The following is a 23,098-nucleotide window of genomic DNA, read 5'->3' on the forward strand; positions in this document are numbered from 1 at the left end:
TATACAGTAGAGCAAAGTTATGGATACACGTATGTCGCTACCTCAGGACAATGAGCAATATTGCTTTTTAAACCAAACCATCTGCCTCTATTCAGTCACAGACATGTTGTGGAGGGAAGGTCGCTTGCTGCATTTCCGCACGCCTTGTCCTTGGCGTTGGTAAAGCATTAAAAACTCATGTAGGATCCTGTATTTCAGGCGGAATAAGAAAATATAATCAGGGAGGTTCTGCCCTAATACAGCTGCAGCAGCATTGAACGCACCCTCCTAAATGACCCTGTGAACACAGCTACAAAATGCACTATTATAAACCAAAAGAAACAATTTCATGGTACTGTAAAAACCTTCAATTTACTCTAACATACCATTTATCCAGCAGATTCTACACACTATAATTTTCTATTTTCCTGCTGTTCGCCTCCACACGAAACATTAACTGTTTCAAAACACTGCATAAGTTGTAACAACACACACATTCTATCCTATATATATATATATATATATATATATATATATATATATATATATATATATATATATACACACACACATATATATACACACACATATATACAAATAAATGAGGAGGCACTCCGAGTCTTGCGTGAAAAACGTGTATTAGGAACAGTCAACGTTTCGAGGACAGTCACCCCTTCGTCAGGACACAAGTCCTGTCATGTGTCCTGGCGAAGGGGTGACTGTCCTCGAAACGTTGACTGTACCTAATACACGTTTTTCACGCAAGACTCGGAGTGCCTCCTCATTTATTTGGATGTGGAAAGGGGTATTGTATACTCTTTAAGGAAGGCACCCAAGCATATATACTTAAGGTGTTAGCTGCCTCAGGAGTGCCGGGTGATATTGATTTACAATAAATATATATATATATATATATATATATATATATATATATATTTATTGTAAATCAATATCACCCGGCACTCCTGAGGCAGCTAACACCTTAAGTATATATGCTTGGGTGCCTTCCTTAAAGAGTATACAATACCCCTTTCCACATCCAAATAAATGAGGAGGCACTCCGAGTCTTGCGTGAAAAACGTGTATTAGGTACAGTCAACGTTTCGAGGACAGTCACCCCTTCGCCAGGACACATGACAGGACTTGTGTCCTGACGAAGGGGTGACTGTCCTCGAAACGTTGACTGTTCCTAATACACGTTTTTCACGCAAGACTCGGAGTGCCTCCTCATTTATTTGTATATATGTGTGTGTATATATATGTGTGTGTGTATATATATATATATATATATATAATCATACACACACACACACACACACACACACATACATACATACACAAATGTGGGTCACATACATCTTACGTGTTAAACAGCCCTTCTAATCATGCCATGCCGTGACTCGGTAGCGCAGAGCATTTTTTTGTGCGACTTTTTACCTTTAAGTGCGTCTAATCCCCGAAGCGGATGGACAGCAAATAGGACACACAAGCAGCTTCTGATTAAAATATGCGGCATGCCTATATACTGTGTACGACTGCTGTTATATCTGCATGCAAAATGCTACGTTACAGTGTCAGCGGCTGTGACACTGTAACGTGGCGTTTCGCAATCACATACAGCCGCAGTAGCACACAGAATATAGGCATGCCGCATATCATTTTAATCAGCAGAAACTGCTTGTGCCTCCTATTTGCATCACTCCCTAATCAGAGCACAAATTCTAAACTTACCGAGTAGTAAAAACAAAGTGTAACTTCTTAAAAGATATTAATTCGAGAAGTTGATGCAAATTGTACACGTCACCTTAACAGGACTACCTGAAACGGATCTCGGTCAGACTCCAACATCCAGAGCAGTGTAGACTAGGAGGAGCGTCTCCGCAAAGCTGGGACTAGCGCTGATAAAAGGCGGGGCTTAGTAGCGAGTAGCGCGCAAGGGAGCTGGATGCGGTACTGGGATAATGCTAGCAAGCTCCCAATAGTAAGGGGATATAGTGATCGACGCAATACAGTTGGCTTATTCAGCAACTACACTGGTAGACAGTGGGACACACAGGAGAATAAGCGGCAGGCAAGGTAGAAGACAGTCCAGGATTCAGTACACTTGTGAGGAGATTGAGGCACAGAAGGGTTAAGCAGAAAATGTAGTTGATGCACAGTCTGGAGTCTGGCACAAGGGGCGACATACTGAACAGGAGAGTGGAGTCCGGACACTAAGCAGCAATTTCAGCACCGAGAGGCACTGCCAGTCCGGGCAATAGCAGCAAACGGTCACGATCACCATCCACGTAACTTTGTGAAAGCAACTTGCACATATGACCATGCTGCTATTGCCCTAACCAGACAACCTGACCGTAAGGATGGCAGAGACTTTAGGGAGGCCCGGGTACTAGGGAGGCTAGTGGGAAACAGAAATACATGATCGAGCAAACAGTAGGAAAAGTAGATGGGATGAAATGCCAACATGTGACCGATAACGTGTCAATCAACATGAATTTAGTACAGCAGTACTGAAAGCAACCAATTACCAAGTCTACTATGGAATCTCTCTCTCTCTGGGGTTCGTACAAGTTAATCTAGAGAACCAACTGGATGGATTTTTATGGGGTTTTCATTATTTTATACAGCATTGGTCGAGGAAGGTTTAGGTGTATGAACCATTCAGTTGTGACAAAAGGAAGCAGAGCAGTGACGGTTTTAGTTAAGCAGTCACAGGAAAAAACTTGCACCAAGTTGCTGTATAGGAGCTGCCCATGGTGCTGAAAACAGCAAGAGAGCATCTGAAACTGAGGCTTGGAATGAAGCAAGCCACAGGAAAAAAAACAAAAACTGTTGTGCTGTGTGAGTGACTGACTACTGCTGCAGCTGCAGAGGTGAAGGCAACGCTCTTATTGGGATCCAGTCTAAAAGATCTACAGTAAAAAGGTAGACAATGTCTAGACAGCAGATGTTAGCCAGGCAATAGGTCGGCAGGGACAAGAGGTCGGCACACTAAAGGTCGGCAGGGACAAGAGGTCGGCACACTAAAGATCGACACATTTTTTTTTTTTAAATGTTAGGGTTAGACACTTACCCCAACAGTTAGGCACCAGGAGGGAGGGTTAGGCACTAGAATGGACAGTTTGGGTCAGGCACCTACCCCGACGGTTAGGTACCAGGAGGGAGGGTTAGAAAAACAATTTGTCGACCATTTTCATGTCGACCATTTGTACCATCAACTTTCTGACATGTCAACTTTTAGTGTGTCGACCTTTGTCCTTGTCGACCTATTGCCTGTCTAACATCTGGTGTCTATCTAGACATTGTCTACCTTTTTTTCTGCTCTTAAAGGCTCTCTGAGAAAGTGAGAGCCAATCAGAGCTAGCAATGTGCCCTGTTGCTTAGCAGCAGCCTAGAGAGAGGAGAGAGTCAGGGACTGGGCAAGGACTGAGATAGCCTCCAACAAACCCATGAAGATGCCCCGATTCAGACACAGTAGCCAGCAAGAAGGCATAGCTATCAGAATAAAAAAAAACCCACAAAAATAAAAACAAACACACACATTGGAACACCATAGAATTATTTCCATTTGATGGCGTCAAACATCGCACTGCCACCATCAAATGGTAAAAACACTACTGTCAAAACAAAAACATTGATTATTAGTCACCATTCCATTCCGATGTCCATCCCTACACTGAACCTGCAGACAGATTCCAGCCACCACTCCTGCACCCTCGGGGAATAGGTGGCACCTCCCATGTAAGTCATCGCTGTTCTTGGACAGGGGCACCACGGTGAGGAAGCTCAACAGTAAGCCCAGGAATTACAGGGCACATTGTACAAAGAGGACATTGCTCATCGTCCTGTTTGGCAGCTGGGGAGGGGTGAGCATGGAAGCTGCGGAAATATGCACAGGTGCCCTAGCCCCGGGGACATGCTGCTGATAATGCTTACGACAGCTGCAATGCAAATCTCCCATCCATGATTCTCCTGCCCTTTCCAACACATCTCAGTGGCCAGGCCCCAGCCAGTTGCATGGCAACAGCAATGGGGGTTGTGGTGACACCAGTGAGATGCAGGGAGCGGGAGTGTGAATTAGGGGGCTGTGGTGAGATGCAGAGGCCTGTGGTAAAAAGCAGTGGTAAAAAACGGGCTGTGGTGAAATATAGGATGTTGTGGCGAAATGCAGGGGACAGTAGAAAGCAGGGGGCTGTGGTGAGATACAAGGGGCTGTGGTGACACAGCGTAGGTTGTTATGAGATGCAAGGCGCTGTGGAGAGATTAAATTACTCCCGTACGAAGCCGGGGCAGGTCACTAGTATTGTATAAAAGCTTTCTGTATTAATCCTGCACACTGGCAATCAGTGTGTTGGGATGGGCTTACTCTGCACCCGGCCCTACCCTTCAACAGTTTATTGGTGTTTTGGCCTTGAGGCTCCCCTACAATCTGTAAGCTACCATTACCGATTACTCCTACTGTTGGCCCCGCTTCCTACAGTGGCACCATCTAAGAGAAATAACTTTTACTAAATAAAATAATAAAAAAAAAAAAAAAGAATTAAACTACCTTTGCCTTTACTTTGCTGAACCAGGACATTTGCTTGGATCCTGTCCCAACCGTCCAGGAAACTGTAAAGCCTAACTAGCACTATAGAGGCAATCTGTTCCTGTTCCTTCTGTGCCCATTGGCAGTGCTATTGAATTAGTAACTCTTCATCAGAGAAAAAGCCCCATCACCATCAAGAAATTGGTATTTTTACAATTTTGTCAAAGGATGTTTCTCTCTGCTAACAGCTCATCTCAAGATTTGCCCATCAGAGGCAATAGAAACTTTTCTTCAAATTAAACAGGCTTTGAATGCCACGGCCGTAGCCCACCTCTTCTTGCTGGGAGTGGAGGTTCCTGCTGTTGTAGTGGTGATGGTTCCGTATCAACAAACCTATTATGGGAAGCTCATCCCTGCTGGTTGTTCGCTCACAATATACATACAGCAGATAGGGTACAATTAGCTGTTAAATTTGGACTTTTAGACTCCAACAATCTTCTAGAAGGGGATTTTCTTTCAGTTTAAATTTCCTGCAGACGGCCCAATGTCTAAATCCCTGCCAAGTAAGATGGTCTCTGTTTATGATCTTGTCCTCACCTTTTGAATGGGTACCGAGAATAGAAGGCAGATTAATTGTCTCGCTCCTTTGAACCTTCAACTCAAGTAACCTAATTTCAGTCATCCCATTGTGGACTCCCACTTCTCCGGCAAGTCACCCTTTGGGGTGGGGGAATCTTTCCCCTGAAATGTGTCCCAAGTTATTACGGTGGGATCATGCCTCTTGTTTTGAGTGCCAACACAAACACCTTTGGTGCCTTACTTCCAATAGCAGGCAAAATTGTGCCCCCCACATATCTACGTGGGTCCTAGCAAGGAATTCAATATCATCTGGCTGGTCGACAATTGGATTTTAAAAAGGCAGCTGACTTAGCTCTCTTTCCCCAAGTCTCCACATTAACATATGTCTTCATTCTGGAGATTTTTGGGTTCTCAAGAGAATGTATCTGATCAGGAGGTACAATTTGTGTCTAAGTTCTGGGGATCTTCAATATCAAACTAATTTTTTTTTTTTTTTTTTTTACATGGAATGATGCCCACAATCCAACAAACGAGCCAAAAAAGGTAATTCGGACATGGAAACCTTCCAAAAGGATGTATATTATGGCTAAAATGCACAACTGGGCAGATCTGCTACCATGGATGAGTTTGCCCATAATAAAAGTCACAGGATGCGGTTAAGACACGGCCGCCAGGAATGCTGGATGCTCAACCAGGGACTAAAGACAGGCGTCTAAATCCCGACGCCCATCTTTAGCCCCACGCCGAAATGCTGACACCCCGAACAAAGGTAACCTGGGAGGGGGGTTAAGCAACCCCCCTGGAGGGTTAGTTTTAGGGTGCGGGAAGGGGAAGTTAGGGTTAGGCACCACTAAGGGAGGGTTGGGGTACTTAAGAGCCCTAGTTGGGATCTTCCCTGTTCGGACTGTGTAGGTATTTGGTCCGCCGGGAATAAATCCGGCGGGATTACAGATTCCTAAATCATACCCATAAGGCAACCACCACATCCCCATTTTGTACCAAATATGGACGTAGTCTTCATATGGGTGCCAATGGCATTTTATGGATCCTTATTAAAACCCTTTGTGGTTAATCATTTTTGTTTTCTACTTCCAGCTCTTTTCCATCTCTAGTCCTGATGCAACAACAAGTAGAGCGCGATGTTACTCAATTTTTAAACACCGGTGTTTCTAAAGTTGTTCTTTATTTCTCCGAGAATTGAAAGGGTTTCGGTCTGGAGTAGCATTCTTGGCTAAGGAGATGTCGCCGGGAAACCTTTATTGGGGTGTCCAGTGTTCAACACTGTTCTGCCTCCTACAAACACAGGTTTTTCTGTCTGCCGCTGCCCAGCTCTGTATAAGGACAGGTGCATGGCTCCTTGAGAGATTTAAAGCTGCAGCCTAAAGCCCATTTAAACCTGCACTTTCACATAGGTGTGCTTTAGTACGGGTAGGAGCCTAATACTTTATAACCATACTGGGGGCGATTCAATTGCTTTCACTGGCGGCTGGCAGTACCAGGCACCAAAAGGAGCAATACAATTGTTGCTTCGTTAGAGCGTGAACAGCCGCCGGCATTTCTGCCCGTCCCCGCCTGAGGCGGCGAGCAGAAATGTGCGGTAAATCCTGGTTTTGGGCGCCCGAACCTGGACTTTAGATGGGTTTCGTTGTTTTAAGCAGGTAAACCCGGTCTAATTGGTCGAGAGGTGCGTGATAATTAATGGGCCCCCAAAACAATTGAATCGCTACATTGGGTGCCCATTAATTACCGCAACGTAAAAAACAATTGAATCGCCCCTACTTACAACTAGGAACTGTACCATTGCTGTAACCGCTCTTGCTTGCAGTTTTGGTTCCCACATGGATTCTGATCCTTGCGGACGCAGCTCGATGTGAGGCTCACTTTGCAGCCTGACAAGGCACCAGTCCCTTTCTTTACACCTGGCATTAGCTTGGCAAACCTTGGGACAGGGAAGAGGGCCGACAACTGCGAACCTACCAGCAGTAAAGCTTAAAAAACCTTGCAGGAGTCCCTGGCAAAAACCGGTGGGTTATTAGAGTCTTCACTTCTGCCAGCCTTTACCCAGGTAAGCATTTGAGAAGATATTATACTCCACTCAACCGTGACAGACAAAAGACTAGACAATATAATATATACACACACACACACACACACACACACACACATATAATATGAGATATGGTAAGAACTTACCCTTGTTATCTCTATTTCTACGAAGTCCATAGGGTTCCACAGGATACCTTGGGGTATAGGTGTGACGTCAGTCGCAGGGCACCAAAGAGTTAAGCTTTCAGCCTCCCAGGATGCACTAGGTCCCCCTCCTATACCCCGCCCCCGGGCCAAGGCACCTCAGTTAGTTACCAAGCCATAGGCCGGAGGAGGAGAAGGAAGAGAGAGAACAAAGATCTGGACACATACAAGAATCACATTCTCACCAGAGGGAGACGGAAAACCGGTGACCAGAGCAAAGCCCATCTGCAGCACAGGTGCGACAGGGCGGGAGTCCTGTGGAACCCTATGGACTTCGTAGAAATAGAGATAACAAGGGTAAGTTCTTACCATATCTCATATTTTCTACTTCAGGGTCCATAGGGTATCCACAGGATACCTTGGGGATGTCCCAAAGCAGTATCCTTTAAGGGTGGGGACGCTCCTGTGCAGAAAGGAGAATCCGCCGCCCGAAGGAAGCATCCTGAGAGGCGAAGGTGTCAAACCTGTAATACCTCACGAAGGTATGGACAGAAGACCACGTAGCAGCCTTGCAGATCTGAACTGCCGAGGCACCACGTCGAGCTGCCCACGAAGGACCCACAGACCTAGTGGAATGAGCCTTCAGAGAAGGAGGGACCGGTAGGCCTTCATGAAGATAAGCTTCAGAAATAGCCATACGGATCCAGGCTGCCAAAGTTTGCTTTGAAGCAGGCCAACCCTTTTTACGGAAGCCAAAGAGGACAAACAAAGCGTCCGACTTCCTAAACGAAGAAGTGCGGTCAACATAAGTCCTTAAGGCCCGCACAACATCCAAAGAGGCCTCACCCACGGAAAGACCCGGTGAGTTAAAGGCCGGAACAACTATTTCCTCGTTAATATGAAACTGGGAAATAACTTTGGGAAGAAACTCGGGCCGAGTGCGGAGCACTGCCCTGTTCCCATAAAAAACCAAGAAAGGGGGTCTACAAGAAAGAGCCCCTAACTCAGAAACACGTCTGGCCGAAGCAATGGCCAGAAGGAAAACAGTCTTAGCTGTTAGCCATTTAAGATCCACTGAGCCCAGTGGTTCAAACGGCGGTCCTTGGAGAGCCCTCAGGACCACAGCCAAATCCCAAGGCGCCACAGGTGGAACAAAGGGCGGCTGAATGCGGAGAACACCCTGCATAAAGGTGCGCACATCCGGGATTGTAGCAATCCTACGGTGAAACCAGACAGATAGGGCCGAAACCTGTACCTTCAAAGAAGCAAGGCGAAGCCCATGATCTAGTCCCGCTTGCAGGAAGGCGAGAATCCGAGACAGACGAAACTCCCGCGGTGCATAACCTCTCGGTCGACACCACTGGAAGAACGTATGCCACACGCGATGGTATATCCTCGCGGAAGACGGTTTCCGAGCTCGTAACATGGTACGCACCACAGAGCTGGAAAACCCCCGGGACCTCAGCATGGCCGTCTCAACAGCCACGCCGTCAAAGACAGCCGAGTCAGGTCCGGGTGAAGGCAAGGACCCTGAGACAGAAGGTCCGGTCGTAGCGGCAACCGCAGAGGAATGTCCACAGACAGACCCTGAAGGTCTGAGAACCAGTGCCGTCTGGGCCACGCGGGAGCTATCAACAGGAGCGTCCCTCCTTCCTGTTTGAATTTCCGGATTACCCGTGGAAGAAGGGAGACCGGAGGGAACAGGTATGCGAACCGGAACGTCCACCGGACGGACAGAGCATCCACCAGAGACGCCCCTTCGTCTCTTGTGCGAGACCCGTACACCGGCAACTTGTTGTTGTGCCGGGACGCCATGAGGTCGATTTCTGGAAGACCCCACCTGTCCACCAGTAGTTGAAAAACGTCCGGGTGCAGGGACCATTCCCCCGGATGAACGTCCTGGCGACTTAGAAAGTCCGCCTCCCAATTGAGCACTCCCGGGATGAAGACCGCTGATATGGCCGGAAGATTGCGCTCCGCCCAAACCAGGATCCGAGAGACCTCTACGAGAGCCGCCCGACTGCGAGTTCCTCCTTGCCTGTTTATGTAGGCCACGGTGGTAGCGTTGTCCGACTGGACCTGCACCGGGCGACCCTGGAGAAACCGCTGTGCCTGCTGGAGAGCATTGAAGACCGCACGGAGTTCCAAGATATTTATTGGAAGCTCCGCTTCTGTCGGCGTCCACCTGCCCTGGAACAAGTGTGGACCCGAAACTGATCCCCAGCCCCGAAGACTGGCGTCCGTTGTCAACAGGACCCAATTTGGAACCCAGAACGGACGTCCCTTGTTGAGGTGGGTCGTCTGTAACCACCACATAAGGGACAGGCGAACCTCCTGGGTGAGCACAATCGTCTGGGACTTCAGAGACTGAGTCAGCCCGTTCCACTTGGACAGGATCAGGTGCTGCAGAGGTCTGGAGTGAAACTGGGCGTATTCCACCATGTCGAACACCGACACCATGGAGCCCAGTAACCTCATCGCCGAGTGTAAGGACACCCGGCGGCTGTGCAGACAACTGCGCACCCTTGACTGTAAAGCAGAGATCTTGTCCTCCGTCACGAAGATCCTTTGCTGTCCCGAGTCCAATAAGGCTCCAAGATGCAGAATCCTCCGAGACGGGATTAGAGTGGACTTCTGCCAGTTGATTAGCCAGCCGTGCCGTTGCAGCAGTGCAATGGTCAGGTCCAAGTGGCGTAACAGGAGCTCTGGAGATCCTGCCACCAATAACAGGTCGTCCAAATACGGCAACATGCGGACTCCCTGCAGCCGCAGAGAAGCCGCCATGACCGCCATCACCTTGGTGAAAACACGTGGTGCTGTTGCCAGGCCAAAAGGTAACGCCCGAAACTGGAAGTGGTCGCTGCTGATTGCAAACCTGAGGAACTGTTGATGGCGCCAAAGAATAGGGACATGCAGGTAAGCGTCCTGTATGTCCAATGACACCAAGTAGTCCCCAGGTTCCAGCGCCAGAATGATGGACCGTAGGGTCTCCATCCGAAACTTCGGGACCCGCAAAGACTTGTTGAGTGCTTTGAGGTTGAGAATCGGACGATATGACCCATTGGGTTTCTGTACCAAAAATAGATTTGAATAGAAACCCTGGCCCCTCTGGGAGAATGGAACCGCCACTATAACTCCAGCCTGGAGCATAGTGTGCAATACCTTCCGCAGCTCCGTAGCCTTGTTCCGGTCTGATGGGAGACCCGTGGTGAAGAAGCGAGCCGGGGGTCTGTGCCGGAAGGAGAGGGCGTATCCGTGGGAAACCACCTCCAGAACCCAAGTGTCTGTCGTAGTGGTCGACCAACACTGGGCGAACTGTAGCAGGCGGCCTCCCACCCTGGGATCCCCCAAAGGGAGGCCCGGACCGTCAGGCCGCAGGCTTGCCATCTGGCTTGGGGGCCGGACGTCTGGTACTCCATGCCTGCTTCCGGGGCTTGACCGATTTCTTAGGGCCAGCCTGTCGAGGAAACGACTGTGGTTTGGGCCTGCCCTGGGCCCTAGATGACCGAAAGGACGATGGTCCCGAACCAGAAGGAGCAGCGGCCGACGGGAGACAGGCAGATTTGGCTGCCGCCAGCGTGGCCACAATCTTATCCAGATCCGGACCGAAGAGAACTTCTCCGGTAAACGGCAACGCTTCCAGACCTATCTTGGAATCTGCGTCCGCCTTCCAGGATCGCAGCCACAAGGTGCGACGAGCAGCTACCGCTGCTGAAGAAATTCTAGACACCAGAGTACTAATGTCTAGAGCCGCCTCGTTGATGTAGGTGGCCGAATCACGGAGATTGCCAATCAACTCCGCCTGATCGGCCGGACAGTCGGATTCAAAAGAAGCCTCTAATGAATCCGCCCAGCGCTCCATCGCTCTGGCAACCCAGCAAATGGCCATAGCCGGCCGTGCTGCCCCCCCTGCAAGGGAATAAGCGGACTTCAGGCAGATTTCTACCTTGCGGTCCGTAGCATCCTTAAGGGAGGACATGGATGGCATCGGCAATGTGGCACTACGGACAAGACGGGTCACGTGAGAATCCACCTGTGGAGGGGATTCCCACTTCGCAAAATAATTATCCGCGAACGGATAAGCCACCGCCAGGCGTCTCTGCGGCTGGTATCTTTTGCCAGGTTGTTTCCACGCCTCCTCTAAATGGTCCACCAACTGACCCGAAAGAGGAAAGACTGTGGCATCGCCCTTCACATCTTTGAAAAAGGCATACTTAGATTTAGCCGCTGGGGGAACTTCGTCCTCAATCACCAAGGCTGTGCGGACCGCCCGAATAAGTCCAGGAATATATACTTTGGACTTAGCATCAGCGTCCTTAGTATGGAGAGGTTCCTGATCGTAAGGATCTAGAATCTCCCCATCATCAGACGTCCCTTCGTCATCCTCATAAGGAGCGGACAGAGACGCCACCGGCCTTTTATGAGACCGCATCACAGACTCCCCTTGCAACACATCCGACAAGTGCTGTACAGAACTCGTCAGGGAGTTAACCCACGCTGGCTCCTGAGAACCCGGGAGCGGGGAAATAGGGAGACTGTGGGGTACCACCAATTGTCGTGGGAACCCCTGCATGGGTGACGACACCACAGACTGCTGGGACAAACCCATCGGAGTAAACGCGGGCTGCGGAGCTAACTGGCCCACTAAAGCTGTTAACGCCTGAGCGAAACAAGCCCAGGGCGGCTCCTGTACCGGTGCTGTAACCGTAATAGGCCGCGCCATGGACAAACACTGCCGGCAAAGGCCCTCCGCGCTACCCTCCCCCTCCGCTAACGGTACTTTGCACGTGGTACACTGTAGCCGGAGGGGAAAATCACTTTCAGACATGATGGCACCACGTATGTGACCTCTCTCACCAATTAAGTATTAAATAGGCGAGAGACCACCCTGCAGCACCGCACCGCAAGGGCTTTAGCAGAAAGAACAGGGACAGTAATAAAGCTGACAGTTTAGAGAAGAAAAGATTACAGGCAGCAGCGCTAGCACAGTCACATACAATGCAGAAAAATAACAATTCCTGCACTAACAGCGCTGATCACTCAACTACACAGACACAGGGCCTGGTAGGACACAGCGCTGCATACACAGACCTGACCACAGCGGAGGAGAGGTATGCGGGGGGACCCAGACCACGATGCTTCCGTCCAGCGCTTCCAGCAGCGTTCACCATGCGTTCTGGAGAAGATGGCCGCCGAGGAGCAGAGAGGAGGCTGGCCTGGGGGAGGAGCGCTGCCACAGGACCAGTCGGCAGCATGCAGAGAGGGCTGTGTGCAGCGGGGGAGGCGCCGGCTGTGAGACAGGGAAGGCGCGCTCCCCTGGCATGCATTTAACCCCTGGGACGCCGCAGCGCTACCGCTCTGCTGCAGTCCGCTGTCCCAGGGGGTAGTGGAAGCGCAGGTTGGTCGCCTGGCTCCACGCTGCAGCCAGTCCCCAGGGAGCCCCCTGCCTGGGGACTTAGGACCATGTGATCAGCGGGGACCCACCGCGGGACCCCGCTGCTTACCTCTGTCCCCCTTGAATCCGGCCATGGTCCGGAGCATCTGGGGTCACCGCTAGCTGTGACCCCAGACGCCCACCAGCATCCCCGGATCAGTACCGGCGTTCTGGTACCGGCGGGGTGTAGGGAAGACAGCATGGACGTCAGGACTGACTGTCCATGCTGTTCATCCAGATGTGCAGCCACAGCTGCATGAAGAATAAGCTTCAGGGGCTCTTCTAGCCCCCACTCCAACAGGTGCACCCGACTCCGGCCGGGCACCAAACTAAACTGAGGTGCCTTGGCCCGGGGGCGGGGTATAGGAGGGGGACCTAGTGCATCCTGGGAGGCTGAAAGCTTAACTCTTTGGTGCCCTGCGACTGACGTCACACCTATACCCCAAGGTATCCTGTGGATACCCTATGGACCCTGAAGTAGAAATATTATTTATTAAAGCATAAATTTCATGTCTATTGGAAAAAAAAACAAATCAATATCATATACCAAAAAGAAGAAACCCACAGGATCACTATGTAACTACAGTGTGTATTGGCCGTCAGGTTGCGATCTTTGTGTTGTAGGTCAGCAGAACAGTCATGTTTGCATGTGTCAGGCAATGTGGGTCACCGTACCTCACAGCTGGGTTCCAGATCTCTCACAAGTGTCCCGAATCTCTTCTATAGCCTATAATGCAAAGAAAAGTGGAATAGTTTAATATCTCACTACATCAGATATAAAATAAAATAAATAAATAATAATACAGAAAGATACAACAGTCAAATGCTTGATCAATCAAAAACTATGGACGTATCTGAGAACTACAAATATCACAATTCCATACCAGCCCCTGTCTGAAGATATGCAAGTTATTATAATCATCATTTATTTACATGGTGCCGCAAAGCGTATGCTTGCGGTGCCGCACAAGAATTACAATAGAATAAATAACATTACAAAATAAATCTAAATGTAAAAAGGGGATAAGGCAGACATAAGCGGGGGCAGAAGGGAGATCGGGGAAATGCAGGATGAGAACCAAGAGGACGGAAGACCCTGCTCATGTGAGCTTACAGACTGGAGTATTGGGGGTGAACGGAGAAGGGATGAGGAGGGAGGACGGTGGAGGTGGAGTATGAATAGTGCCAGTATGCCAAAATACCAGCCCTAGTAACAGAGATGGGTACTGACTACGGCCATTTACCCACTAGAATTAATCGTCATACATTTACTAGCATTTATTAAAATATAGTAAAAGTAAAGTTATGGGGATTATTTGTGCCGATGACCCAGTACCCACTTCGTCTTCCTCCTGCAATTGGCCGCCCTCTACTCTATTCACTGATGTTCTGTTCCCCATAGTCCCCCAACCAGCAATGGGTTCACATCTGACATGCTGTATTACTGGAGTTTTCTTAATGCCATTGTGTAACCAACCTAAGGGCTGAGGGCCTGATTCAGAGCTGAATGCTCTTACCAGAGCGCTCGCTCTGAATCAGGGCCCTCCTCCCTAAAAATGGAGCGGCCTTTTGGACGCTCACATAGCTGTGTGTTACCACCCACAGCTATGCGAGTGTCCATGATGATGGTCGCGATGGTCAAGACCGTCGGACTTGCGACGAGACCCTGCGGTAGGGTCTCGGTGACCGCAAGCCCTGGACTGATTTTGGCTCTATCGGAGCCAAAATCACTCCCACTGACATCACTAGTGATGTCAGTGAAGCCGGACTCAGACGGTAGGCGTTCCCATGGGAACGCCTCCGTCTGGCAGCCATGCCCCCGGCACGCCCACCAAAAGGGGCGTGCTGTCACTCACCATCGACAGCACGCCCCCTTTGGTGCGAGACCCCGAGCGACAAACTCCTTGTCGCTCGCCGGGTCTCGCGCATGCGCACGACAGAGCTCCCTCCTTCGTGCGCATTCGGCCACCATCGACCCGCTTGCGAGCGTCCTTCGCTCGCGAGCGGGTCTGCATCAGGCCCTGAATGCATTATATGCTGCCTAACACAAACTTAATTGAAACCAACAGCTACATCTTCCACACAGGTAAAAAGGTCCAGTAGCTTTATCATTAGCCAATTCGGATTAAGAATTTAGCTTTACAAATCATTTGTTTGTTTGTTTTTTGTAGTACTAAAGTGCTAAATGCACCCACTTTATACAGCAGACACCTTTCGTACTTATGGACCCGAGGGGAACGTGCACCAGCCGATTCCTCTCAGGGAATAGTTGTACTAATGTGAATTCTAGGCATCAAGCAGATCAGGAGATAAAAAGCCAGATCTATATGCAAACCATTCATGCAGACATAGAAGGATAAAGCTAGGTACACAATAATCAGGCCAAAGCATTCTGTCCAGTATCAGGGTGTGTACACAGTACCCGAGCTGTTAGAAAACCAGTCAAATCGAATTATTTGTTCCGAACCTGCTGGGCAACATTTCACAAAAACGGCGAGTTAAAATCGAGCAGAAAATGTAGTGTGTATGAATTTCCGATTCTCTGTCCGACGTTACGGCCGATAGATCATTTACATACGTCATCTTTGTGACGCGTGTATGTAAATCTGTGGGAATGTGACCTGTCGTCAAGTGAAAACAAATAAAAATGTTATGTCAATGAATACAAGACTGGGCGTGATGTCACACAGTCTGCAGTGATGTACTAATAAACCATAGGTCAGCAGATCCGATACGGCGAGCTTTTACACAGTACAAAGCGATCCTGTAATGGCGAGCATTCTAGATCATTTCCCTGTATGTTCATTCTGTCCAGCGATTTGTTATAATTTTATTTGTGTTTGACAATATGGAAGTGCGACAGTCTATCGCAGTGTTTCCCAACCTCGGTCCTCAAGGCACACTAACAGTCCAGGTTTTAGTGATATCCATGATGGTCAAATCAAAATAACTGCAGTACTAATTAAGACACTTGTGCTCAAGTATGGCTATCCTTAAAACCTGGACTGTTGGTGTGCCTTGAGGACCATGGTTGGGAACCCCTGGTCTATCGTCACGATGATCTTTAAACCTGATAATTATATCGGAACAGTAAATCACTAGTGTGTATTTTCAAAATGAAAGGTTCTCTAGAAAAAAAAAAAAAAAAAGACTAATTTTCTTTTTAATTAAATAACAAAATAAAAAAAACAGTATTGGTAAAAAAAAAAAAAAAAAGAGAAGAATACACAAATACATAAAACATACACAATAAAACATAACAGTAAAGTATTTATCAAACTGCAAAATTGTATAAAAGAAAATACATTAGTGGCGATATATCCACAATGTACACAATTTAATCTGTTGTATGCCAGAGGTAGGCAACCTGTGGCACTCCAGCTGCTGTGAAACTACACTTCCCAGCCTGCCCTGCCACAAGTGTTCTGTTAGGGCATGCTTAATCTGTGGCAGGGAAAGCTGGGATCTGTGGCAGGGAAAGCCTACTCCTGTCGTACGCAATAGGTATTTCAGACAAAGACTTAGCAAAATGCAGGAAAGCATAACCCCATCATTTCCCTGCCTTCCCTTTAAAAGATGGTCAGTATACAGATATGATTATAGCTTGGGGGGCTGTATTTGCCAGAGACCCCATTGATGCCAGGATAGGCGTTTTACTATGACCACAGCTTAAAAGCGATGTGATGGGCGTCCCAATTACTCTCATCTGCATAATACAGGGGTGATCTTTAGTTGTATGAGACAAGTCGGGTTCAGTGTATTAGGTGGACAGTGACCATATTGACATTACAAATGTTGACATGTTAATGTCGAAAGAGAACAGGTCAACAGTCACTGTGTCGACATGGTCACAATGTTGCTAATTACATTTTCAGGCATGCATAACCCGAACGTTGGCATTTTCAATAAAATCGACAAGGTCATGTCAACAATTTGTCCATGTCAACATTTTCCAGAGGTCGACAATTTAGCCATGTTGACATTATGGGCCTGGTTCAGAGGTGCACGCTCACTGCGCCCAATACCAGAACGCATGCACTTGGCAGATGTTGGATGTACTGCGCATGCGACCCCCCATGGTCACCGCAAAGAAACGCAGCATGAATTTGGCCGCGACTGCTGAGGATTGCCATGGGTGCTCCCGGTAGGTAACATGGGGGTGGCTAGCCAGTCGCAGGGGCGTGTCTAAAGACGCAATAGCGCTGGCACAGGACGCTATGGGCAGACAGAAATTCACTTTCTATGGCTTCCCGACTGTCTAATCCTAGCAGGGGTCTAACGACAGGCGTCTAAATCCTGACTCTTTATCAAGGAAAAAGGGAAGAGGGGAATGAGATACCTGCACTCTGTCATATGATTCTGAACCCCTATATGATCTTGATATATTTCATATAGACATGGGGGTGCAGCCCTAATCAACTAAATTAAGTCATTTATTGGAAAAGAAAAAGGAGTTGATGATAATGGGCGCACAAGTAAAGTAAATAACAAGATAAAATGTAACTTTTAATGGTTATAACCTAAAATGAATATCCCCGATAAGGGAAAATATACAGTGAAAACAAAACACACATATAAATAAAAGAAAGGCAGATCCACTGATGTGTTGTTGTGTAGTATCTACTAATATCGAAACATATATTGTGTTGGGAGGAATCCTTAAATACAGTAAATTACTAGTATTGATTAATTCCTCTCCATTATGGATGCTATAATACATATGTGGCAGAACACTTTCTCCTTAACCTTGGATTGTTATCGTGATATTATCAGATCATAGCCCTGATATTATTAAACTTATCTGATAAATATGACATCCACTATAATAAGTGTGCCACAGAAATAATGATTATATTACTATTATCTGTGCATCACTTCTGATTTTTCATAGTGTTACTGCTTACACCTCTTGGCTGGTGCCAATATGTCAGGGTGTTATGTCTCACATCAAAAAGGTATCTCTTGTTAAACGATTATCATAAAGTAGTTGTTTCCCAAGTACCAGCAATTTGCTGCTGTTACTGATTATGTTACACCCAAATGAGAGACACTGACAGATTTATATACTGCCTTGTTAACTTTTATTATAGGCTGGTTATAATCCAGTCCACAATGATGTCAGTAGTTTGCTGCTATTAATTATATTGCATTAAAATAAAAGACATTCACAGCACTAGATGTCATATACTGGCTTAAGATCTACATTAATTCTCAATAAATTGATATCCATTGGTATGCTCCCGTAGGTTAGGAGAATATAGTGGATTGTTTTGCAACACTCTAACACGTATCAGTTTATTAAATTGGAACATAATTCATGCTGCACGTGTAATTAATCCCTGTATAAGTTTTATCAGGGCACACTGCACTCTCCACTATATTAGTGTTACTTTGTCAGTTCTGCCATACACAGAACTAATTGGGTAATAATTGATATCAAATATACATTACATGACTATTTGTCTATTGACATCCTGGAGCAGTTTAACGTACTCAATGGTAATTAACACCGTGTACGCCGCTGTCTAGCATCACATATTATAATAGAATCATAATTTTAGCACACAACAAACAAACAACACGGAGCTGCCAGTAACGCCGACGCGCGCGTTTCACTGTAAGCAGCTTTTTCAAGGCTGAACCCGATTGTTCAGCTCAACCGGCTATTTATTCCAAGATGAACCTCCAATCAAATTGGTATCCTGAGTCACATGCAGTTTCCAACCAATAGGAAATGATTAGCAGCAATATTCAAGTGTGGTGTTACGTAGTGAATCCCATCCCCTCAATGCCGATCATGTGATCGGAATTTCATCCAATGGATGAGGGGGTGTGTCTGTTTATCTATTGTATAAAAATCTAAAAGCCTCCGCCGTATGGTGAATTAGTCATCTTACAAATGAATAAGGAGATATATATCTAGTTATTATGTGGTAATATAACTATAATAAGTTGTTCATCCAAACAAATGGTAAGTGAACGATGTTATTATAGCGGGGACTGACGATCGTATATATATCCTGCAAATATCAATCAAGAAAGTGGGACATAGTATCCAAGATCATGATAAAGATATGTCATAATATATCCCCGATCACTGGGGTACAGTTTGCTACAATGTTCAAACATGATATTATGTAGTAAATCTCATCCTTTTGATGCCGATCACCTGATCAGAATTTCATCCTATGGATGAAAGGGTATATCTGTATATCCTTTGTGTATACCAGTCACAACAAAATATCGGTTATCTTACAGATAGTGTATAAATCAGACTATCGATTATATATGCCCTGCAAATATCGATCAAAATGTAAGACATGATATACAAAATCCTAAGAAATGTATATCATGGTAAAAGGGACGTATTGAACTACATGGACATCTTAGGTCCAGTATATATTCCCCAATCGAATATAGATACACAGAGAAAGCAAGTGAAAATACTATACGTGTACCTGTGCATATCATGGGAATCGACCATTAATCCCGATCACATGATAGAAATATATCGCATAAGAAAGAAGATGTAACTAGTTAAAAAATTTTTGATACACATTAATTAAAAAGAGGAAGGTCGTCCAGTTATTAATACTCAATGGTCAATACTATTAATGATGAAACTATTCAGCACCATCAATCCATATCCCCATCAGAATATCATTCAAAAATTCATGATCCAAATATAATAATTACCTTACAAAAAGAAATTAGCTAATTAATTGAATATCTGTATAAAATTAATTGCCAAAGTTTTCCATCAGTTAAAAATGTGAATATACATAGATAAGTGTACTAAAAATGTGTCATAAAATACCTACCTAAAAGGTGACTGGGATATTAGAAATAAAAATGAGTGATAATAATAATGTGAGAAATGTGTAAATATAATGCCCTCTTTTCATATACGAAAACAAGAAGGAAAAGAGGTATATGACTATAGTGAAAAAATAATAATGAATACAAGTGAGTGAAGATGATAGTAATGTGAAAAATATGTGAAAATGATGCCCTCTTTTCATATATGAAAACAAGAAGGAAAAGCGGTATATGACTATAGTGAAAAAAATAAATCTAGAATAAATATATGTTGAACTATTAAAGTCAGCATAAAGTGATCAATTGAAAATATATGTGAGAAAAAGGAAAAAAAAATGTAAATTAAAAAAATTATATTCAACCAAAAAAGAAAATAAGTGAAACTACAAGAAGTGTAAAAACTGTGCCCTTACTAATTAATCAAATCTAGTTCACATATATATAAGGATTGGGATAACACCAATTATCTTATGAATTAAAGAAAGGGGACATAACTGTTGGTTTCATTTAAACCTACTGGATGCATGCTGTTCATGAGAAAAATCATTTTTGTCTTCCATCTCAACAATTCCCTGTCCAGATCGCCACCTCTAATTCCAAGTTTTATGTGTCTCATACCATAAACTTGCAAGCCTGTGGGATCACTGTTATGAAATTTCTGAAAACGCCTAGCTACTGATGTTAAGGTTCTAAACCTAGCTTGATCTTTATTGGGGTTACGAATATTGCCCACATGTTCTAATAATCTGACCTTCAAAAGGTCTTGATGTTTTGCCAATATAAATCATATGGCATGGGCATTCCATACAATATACAGTGCCCACAGTAGTACATGTTATGTAGGAGGAAATAAACCACTTCTAGTTGTATTTATCATAGAACCACCCTTTTGGAGCCATATATTTGCACGCCTTACAACAACCACAGCGATAAGATCCCTTTTTGCTGCGACTGTTGTAGAGAAGTGACTATGAACCAGATCTTTAATATTGCGAGATCTCCTCCAACTTGTTTGAACCTTGTCAGGTAAAATTCTGTTGAGATCTTGGTCCGTCTTAAGTATTGGCCAGTGCTTCTGAAGAATGTTATTAATATTTTTCCAATGGATATTAAAAGTACCAACAAATCTTAAAGGTTCCTCTTTGTTACACCTCAATTTTGGTTTAAGGGTATGTTTCAACTTCCCTAATCGATCTTCTGATTAGATTATGACTGTAGCCCCTATCAAAGAATCTTTTACTTAGTTCTCTTTGTCTGAGGTTGTAAACCTGTATCAGAACAATTCCTCTTAATCCGTAAGAGTTCGCCTTTTGGTATGGCTTTGATAGCAGCTGGGAAATGTGAACTGGATGAATGGAGGATACTATTTGATGATGTTGGTTTTCTATATATATCTGTTATGACATTGCCCTCTTCGTTAATACTTATTGTTAAATCGAAAATATTGATTGATGTTTGACTAATCTCATAAATCAATCGCAAATTGAGATCATTAGTATTAAGAATAGACATGAATTTAATGATGTCTTCTGGGGGCCCTTCCCATATCATCAGGATATCGTCGATATAACGGAAATATATAAAAATGTTATCCGTATATCTTTCCATCACCTCATGGAAGACTATGGCCTTCTCCCACCACCCCAGGTAGAGGTTAGCGTATGTGGGCGCACACGCTGTCCCCATAGCTGTCCCTCTAACCTGGAGGTAGTGGGATTCATTGCAAGTAAAATGATTCTTAGTTAGAATAAATTCCAGTAATTCAATCAGGAATTCATTATGCTCGCAATGGTTGAGGAAGTATCTCGTTGCCTCTACACCTCTATCATGATTGATACTGGTGTATAGGCTCTCAACATCAAACGAAATAAGCCATACCCCTGGATTGACACTTAGATTTTGAAGTTTGGTCAAAACATCCATGGTATCACGGGTATATGAAGGCAATGCAACAACATGTTTTCTTAAATATTGGTCTACATATATACTGGCTTTCTCCATTAAGCTCCCTGTACCCGAGACAATTGGTCTCCCAGGCGGTTGTTTATCATTTTTGTGGACCTTAGGAAGAAGATATAAAGTCGGAGTCCTAGATTTTTCTGTTCTCAAAAATTCAAGATCTTGTTTATTGATTATGCCATTGTTAAATGCTGCTTGAATCATTACATTATATTGTTTCAGATAATTATGTATAGGATTAAATATGAATTTCCTATAACACAAGGTATCACTGAGTTGTCTCTCAATCTCGTCAAGATACATTTTTCCAGGCCACAACACCACATTCCCACCTTTATCAGATGGCTTGATTATTACATCTTGCCACTTTGAAATTTCAGGCTGTTCTTTCGCCTATACTGATGTTATCAGGGTAAAGTCTCCCATGGAGAAATAGTTGATCTAAATCCTTAGATACTTGGTCCTGATAGACCTGAACTGGGGGGCATATCTTATTATCTGGGCAAAATGTCGATTTTTTTTCATAATTTTCTTTTGATCATATGGTTTGGGTAATGAAATCTGATGTGCTGCCTCATGTCCCAAATCTTCAAGTATTTGCAGGGCAGTTACATCTTCTAAGTCAAATGCTGCTCCTAAGGGTTCTGAGTGGTGTTGTAATTCTTTAGAAGAGTTTTGATTAGAAAATAATTTTTTCAAAAGTAACTTCCTTGTAAACAAATGAAGGTCCTTTTCTATTTCAAATCGGTCTACGTTTTGGGCTGGGGAGAAGGAGAGTCCTTTACTAAGGATAAGTTGTTGATCCTCTGTAAGGATTGGATGAAATTCCGATCACATGATCGGCATTAAGAGGATGGGATTCACTACGTAACACCACACTTGAATATTGTTGCTAATCATTTCCTATTGGTTGGAAACTGCATGTGACTCAGGATACCAATTTGATTGGAGGTTCATCTTGGAATAAATAGCCGGTCGAGCTGAACAATCGGGTTCAGCCTTGAAAAAGCTGCTTACAGTGAAACGCGCGCGTCAGTGTTACTGGCAGCTCCGTGTTGTTTGTTTGTTGTGTGCTAAAATTATGATTCTATTATAATAATATGTGATGCTAGACAGCGGCGTACACGGTGTTAATTACCATTGAGTACGTTAAACTGCTCCAGGATGCCAATAGACAAATAGTCATGTAATGTATATTTGATATCAATTATTACCCAATTAGTTCTGTGTATGGCAGAACTGACAAAGTAACACTAATATAGTGGAGAGTGCAGTGTGCCCTGATAAAACTTATACAGGGATTAATTACACGTGCAGCATGAATTATGTTCCAATTTAATAAACTGATACGTGTTAGAGTGTTGCAAAACAATCCACTATCTTCTCCTAACCTACGGGAGCATACCAATGGATATCAATTTATTGAGAATTAATGTAGATCTTAAGCCAGTATATGACATCTAGTGCTGTGAATGTCTTTTATTTTAATGCAATATAATTAATAGCAGCAAACTACTGACATCATTGTGGACTGGATTATAACCAGCCTATAATAAAAGTTAACAAGACAGTATATAAATCTGTCGGTGTAACATAATCAGTAACAGCAG

At 45.1% G+C, this 23,098-nt stretch overlaps 1 long non-coding RNA gene across 1 annotated transcript in view; it reads right to left on the reverse strand.

Annotated features, from left to right (window-relative positions):
- LOC148478271 (uncharacterized) overlaps positions 1 to 23,098 on the reverse strand; it is a 59,207-nt gene that overhangs the window by 7,069 nt on the left and 29,040 nt on the right. The window contains exon 2 of the long non-coding RNA XR_015872417.1: positions 13,386 to 13,437. This is a non-coding gene — a long non-coding RNA (uncharacterized LOC148478271). The remainder of the gene's footprint in view (positions 1 to 13,385; positions 13,438 to 23,098) is intronic.

This window comes from Taudactylus pleione, unplaced genomic scaffold (assembly GCF_031769625.1).
Source record: "Taudactylus pleione unplaced genomic scaffold, aTauple2 ptg000667l, whole genome shotgun sequence".
Taxonomy (NCBI): Eukaryota; Metazoa; Chordata; class Amphibia; order Anura; family Myobatrachidae; genus Taudactylus; species Taudactylus pleione.